Here is a 6588-nt window from a genome sequence, read left to right on the forward strand (position 1 = left end):
GGCCAAGACAATCGTTTTCTCCATTCACTGCATACCTACAGTCAAAGGCCAAAAGCCCTAGCAAAGAGATCGCCTTCACAAACCGATTAGTAAGTTCATCAGGATGGACATCAAGATCAGGCATTTTTTATAAAGTAGGATACTTTCAAAGGGAAGCCCGCGGCTTGTGCATTTCGTCGAACCGGGCGAGCGTAACACATGACACATGTCGCCTACAAGTATAAGATTCTCTGACAGCTGCGTTAAGAAGCTGTTCTTGACAGAGAAACCGGACGTTAAGCGTACAAGCGCATGGATCTTCTTAAGCTGCTTCCGCTTTGAAGAGTTTGTTCGTATCAGCTTGGAGGGCATCTATTTTGTATTTTTGTTAATGGCGTTAGTTTAGCAAGTATTGCTTTGATTATCATTTTTTTTTTGGTAATTCAACGATCTTCAAAAAATCTCATGTATATTAATCATGGAGCATTATAACATGTTTTTGTAGCCACGTATCATTATTATTATTATGAAGATTTTTAAAATCTTTTAAAAAATAAGTTGGTCCATATAAATATATACTAGGTGTTTGTCCGCAATTTTTCGGATAATTATATTATATGAAGAAATATATATTATGTTTACAATGTGATAATTTTTGAATAATAATTAAAATTTTAAAATTTTAATTATTATTAAAAAATTATAACAATGTACATAATATATATTTCGTAGTTATCCGCAAAATTACGGGAAAAAACCTAGTATAATTTTAAGTGAATTTTTTGTGTTACATATAATTTTTGTGTTACATATATGGGGTCCTTAACTTCGTGTATTTGAAACTATATGTGACCATACTTATCTTGGTATTGTCTGATAAAAACTAGGAGAATGTGAATCACGATTTACAAGTCAATTTCTATTAACCTGACAGATATATACATAGAATTGGTATATGATTATAAACTTGCTGAAAAGAAATGCTGAACGTGTGGTTGGAACAAGAGAAAAGTTTGAGGCTGAATATAATCAAATATAGGTACTAGTTAACCTAGCTAGTGGTACTCGATGAGGGTCGCATGGGATGATCTCGCGCCAAATCTGGCAATACTCGCACAAGAAAGTCACGAAAGCGTGTTGTGAATGACATCAGTTAACTATTGTTTTGATTATAAAATTTTAGGCAGGTCGTAATATATGATTTGGTGACAGTTTCAGTTAGGCGCGGACATAAAGTGTAAGTATGAATGTAGAAGTGGCCCTCACGTCATCAAATCAAGCCGAAGACCTCTCTACAATGAAGCCCAAAAAACATAGTCACCAACGGTCTGATGATCAACGCATACAGCCAAAGTCTCAGAAGTGTACGGCAAGGACAGTCCAGCTCTCTAACTAATTTGATGCTCTCTTATCCTCGAGTGAAGGAGAGTAAACCTTTCCAGCTGTAGGCTAGCTATGAGCTGTCCTTATCTTATTTCTAGATTGTTCCTTTTGTCAATATATAATCATGATGTCACGACCGTTTAATAGCATGTGCTACTGGAGCGGTCGAATAGGGTCCGATTCTATAACTAAAAAATATTAAGATATTTTTAAAAATAAATACATATATTTGGTTTAAAATTTTAAAAATTTAGATATATTATAGTTTATAATTTAAAGAGAAACTTCATATATATATAGGTAAGCTATTAAATTTTAAGACTATTTCATTATATCATTATAAACTAGGATCGGCCCGCCCTACGGGCGGGATGTGATGTATTGGTTTTTATCGATGATATAATTTTTCTGTTAATTTTTCTTTATGTTCATTTGGTTGTGAGTATGATTATGTTAAGCAATCAGTGTTATCTACATCAAATTTCAATTATATAACTAAAAAGGACATGTGAGCATATTTAGTATTGTTGTTGATTCAAAGTTACAAAATTTTATAGTGTTATAATACTCATAACATTTTTCTAAATTTAAACTTCGAGCTAAGTTAAATCAAACAAAATCGATCAAAAGAGAACACAATAGAGAAACCTTGTTAAACCACATATGTTAAGGATATGATTAGATCTTATGGAGTAAAAAGTTGAGTTTTAGTCTCTTATTTTTCCTCTGTAGCCAAAGAAGGAGTATAGGCCTTTTATATTCTGTTTTTGATCAAATGAGAGTTTCTCTACCGTTTATTTAACAATTAGATATAAGATTATGAGAAATCAAATACAATTATAATTTAGATTTTAATAGTTATATATTACATTAGAATTGACTACTAAAATATAATTAATATGCCAATTCAGATTTTTTTATTTTTTTATTCAATGTGTTGCTCAAAAAATTTGAACTGATTAAAACTCACTATTTGTTATATTTTCCGTATTCGAATTAACAGAAGGTAAGCAATGTGAAATTTAATTTAATTAAACATTTTAATGCTTTAAATACTTTTATCTTATTATTACTTTTTCATATAAACAAATTTTTAAATTTACAACTCATTTGAAGCTTAGTTATGTTTTTAGAATCATTGAGTTCTCATTTCTCGGGAATCCGTCTTTAGAGCATCTCCAACACATTGCTATTTCTACCTTTATAATAGCACTAAATACTGACCCGCCATTTCAAATGGCGGGTATTTTACCTATTAAAATGTCATTTTTCAATTTTAATATTATTTCTAATTAGATGAGGATGTGTTTCAATAGTCTATTTTCTAATATGGTTTTATTTTTATAAATTGTAATTCTAATTAGTAGAAGTATGTATTTGAATAGTTTATTATCTAATATGGTTTTATTTTTATAAATTGTATTGTAATTTATTTGTTATTAGTAAAATTGTGTTTACACATATTGGACTTCAAATCCGTTGTTTGTTTAATTCTTAAATATATCACATATATTAATTTGTTTAGTTCTTAAATGTATAATCTCAACTTTAAAAATAAAACAGGCTTTTTATAATTTTAAGTATAGATATTTTACACAAATTGGCATAATGGATTAATATATTTGTTTATCTCTTAAATGTATAATCCCTGTATAAAAAATAAAACAATATTTTCAATGATTTTCACTAAATATATTTTAAACAGAATGGGCCTAATGGGTTAACAATGGTTCAATTTGGGCCTATCGAATGGGCTTTAAATTTATGTAAATCATTAAAGGTATTTAAAAAAAAACAATGGTATGTTTTGTAATTTCTTAAAAAAGTCAGGGGCATAATCATAAGAATTATTTTGCTTTAATAGTATAGATTTAGAGGTGAAATTGCTCCAATCCACCTCTATTTCTTCCTCTGTAATAGAGATCTCTATTTATAGAGGAAAAAATAACATTTCTCTATTTTTACTCTATATTTAGAGATTACTATTTTAGAAGAATACATTGGAGCATATCTCATCTCTATTATAGAGTTACTATAGAAAGACAAATATAATGTTCGTCTTCAAACCAGTTCATGAGAACACATTACAAACCAAATAAAATCAAGGGCTTATTTGTGATATAACCACAAAAAAAAAAGTAAAATTAGTTTTGTAGAAAGAGATTGGAGAGAGATAGGAAGAGAGAAGAGAAAAAAGGTGTGATTTTGGTTATATAATGAATAATGGGTTTTTATTTGGTTTTATCACCTAATTTCCCTAAAATCAAAGAACAAATATTTTTTAAGAAAACCACAACCCAACGATTTCTCTAAATCATATCAACCGAGCCTTCAATCTGTAAATTTGAGAAACATTACCTCAACTCAAAAGATCTGACTCCTCCGTTTTCCTAAACTCAAAGATCCATTAGCTACAGCGTCTCAGTTTTTAGAGAAGCCCATTAATACATAGTAAATGACAAAGCCCAATAAAATCAGGGTTTCTCCTAATCCTGTCTCGACTAATATATAACGTGTCAATCATAAAGTGTGATGTCTCATTGTTTATAGTTCTTATCATCTTCTTCGATACTGGTATAAGATTTTTTTTTAAAAAAATTGCGTGACAGAGATGAGCTTTGTTCTTTATCGCTGACGGTCAACCTCTAAGAAGTTCTGAGCTTTTCCATTTTTTTTCCTTCTGGCTTTATATCTAAGCTCTCTTTTATGTAGTCGAGGTGAACATAGAATGTCCACAAGTCTCTCAATCCCGTGAGACATATTGAGATGTTATTGTGATAACTCTTGAGATGCTGATGGACTTATAATGAAAATTAAGTCTTTTTCCAGTCTTTATTTTAAAAAGATCTGTGGGTTTATGTACTGACTACATAATGAATCTCGTAAAAAGTCATTTTCCAGTTTTTATTTTAAAAAGATTTGTGGGTTTATATGATCTGAGTACATGATGAATCTCATAAAACAAATGGTATTTTACGACTGATTTTATGTTTGATATTTATTCACCTTGGAGAACAGATACTCAGAATCAAGTTTTCAACTTTTGTGCTTTTTAAGTTCTTTCTTTTGGCTGGGCATATGATTTGAAACTATATTTCTGGGATAATTTGCGTTTGAATCTTATTGATACTATCTTTATGATTATCTGATACCCGTATTTCAATTTTTATACAGAATATCTTTCTGTTTTATGTTTGATTGTTTAGATTAATGTCGATCTCCCTCGCCCTTAATTCCTTTTTATTAATACGGTTAATTTTATTTGTTCAAATTATGGTCTTCTGAATATTTAGTCTGGCCAATAACAGGTTTCTCATAAACAGATTAATATTTTTGTAAATCGTGTTCTGTAATATTTTGTAAATTGGGTTTTGGCGGCTGACCAGAACCGATAGACGTATTGTTCAGTGGTTTAGTGAATCTTAATTGGTTTTGCAACTTTGGGTCTATCTATTACAAATCACTTGACACGTTAAACAAAAATGAAGATTACAAACTTTAATCTTGAATTTTAGCAAAAAAAAACGCAGCTACTCGTGTAAATTATTAAGCCCACAAAACAAAGTCCAAAAAAGTAACAAACAAAACGAAGGCCCAAAAAAAATAACAAAGAACCATAATTAAAACGCAACATTTAGTTAGATGGACATGTGTCAACACTATATTAAGCGACTTAGTGACGTGGCGCAACAGGAGGGAGACAAACATTTTTTTATATATATAGATAGATATATAGTTAATATTTTTTCGAACAGGGCCTTAAAATTGTTTGAGACGGCCTTGCATGATGTAATCATCTCTGAAATGTTAAGAAAAGTAATATTTAGTCATCAAAGCTCTTTTTTTGCTCTTTCTTCTACATAAAGAACCAAAAACAGAATCCAAACCGACGTTCACAAATAACCGAATGATTCCTATATTTATGGAACTGAAAAATTAAAACCAAATCTGAACCAAACTGAAAACAAAATGGATAGCGGAATATCTAAAATATAGTTTATACACTTAAAATATCAATCATATTTAGTTTTAAAATTATCATACATTTTAAAAATATTACTTACAAACTGAACTACTCAAAAAACCAGATTAACCAAATATGTGTTTATCCTAAATGTTTTAAAATTATTCAAATTATCCAAAGATTTGAGTTGTCTGAATACATTTTGGATATATTGAAATTTATCTAAATTACACGATATGTAATCCAAAAAAAACTAAAAATTTAATATATATATATTACCTAAATTATCTGAAATTATCCGAAAACAGAACGAAACCAAAATAGAATCCAAAAATTTATCGGATATTAGCCGGTTTATAATATGGTTACCCGAACCAAAAAACAAAATAACCAAATCATAACTGAACCAAATTTCATAAATAATGAACATTTTTTATATATGTAGAACTGAAAAACCGAAAACCAAATTACGAATTGAAAATTGAACGCCCAAGCGTAGTTTCAGTTATCGTTTTATACTGAAACCAGATATTGTATGTTCGGAGCTCAAGAAACATATGATATAAATACCTATCAAATTTGAAAGGTTAAATCGTCATTTATTGGCTTTTGGATGACGTTGATAGTGTTAACATGAAATTTGATCGTAGTGTTAGGGACTCCATTCTCCTATGAATCGCAGAAAATTGAAGGACCTCCCGACCCAATGGTTCACATTTGAATAGTTGTTCCTTCACTAAATTATTTTTCTTCGGTTATTTCTAGGTTTTTTCACTTTTTGGGGATTATAAATTATAACTTTTAGCTCGGCTGAGCATCTAAATTGAAACCGTTCCAGTTTTTCGTAACTAAAATTAATATATATGCAATTTGCTAAACCTTATCATTCCATGTCAAACCTAACAGAGTAACACTCATCATTTTATGATAAGAACTTGGTACACGTAACTACGAGACGATACAGATTAACAGTACTACGCTTCTACTTTTTCATGCACAATAATATGCATGTCAATAATTTTTTTATCCAATTTGTAATCATGTCAAGATAAGAAAATCGTGGTAAAGAAAACCATTTTCGTCTAATGAAGAAAACAAAATGTCTACTTACCTTTATCTTCCCGAGGAAGACAAGCACTATCTTTCTACCACCCTTTATAGTCTATATAAACGAAGGCACCATACAAGTTAAAATATTTATCAACAAAAGAGACAAACAACACACTTCAATCACTACCCAAAGAAGAGAAAGAAAGATGGCA

The 6588-nt window shown here is 29.8% G+C and overlaps 1 non-coding gene across 1 annotated transcript; it reads left to right on the top strand.

Moving 5' to 3' along the window:
- The first annotated feature begins 4297 nt into the window (after nucleotides 1-4297).
- On the top strand, nucleotides 4298-4389 carry LOC125578823. Its single transcript, XR_007316904.1, has one exon. It is a non-coding gene; the product is annotated as a small nucleolar RNA Z101 (small nucleolar RNA).
- The last annotated feature ends 2199 nt before the right edge of the window (nucleotides 4390-6588 follow it).

Source organism: Brassica napus, chromosome A9, assembly GCF_020379485.1.
Source record: "Brassica napus cultivar Da-Ae chromosome A9, Da-Ae, whole genome shotgun sequence".
Taxonomy (NCBI): Eukaryota; Viridiplantae; Streptophyta; class Magnoliopsida; order Brassicales; family Brassicaceae; genus Brassica; species Brassica napus.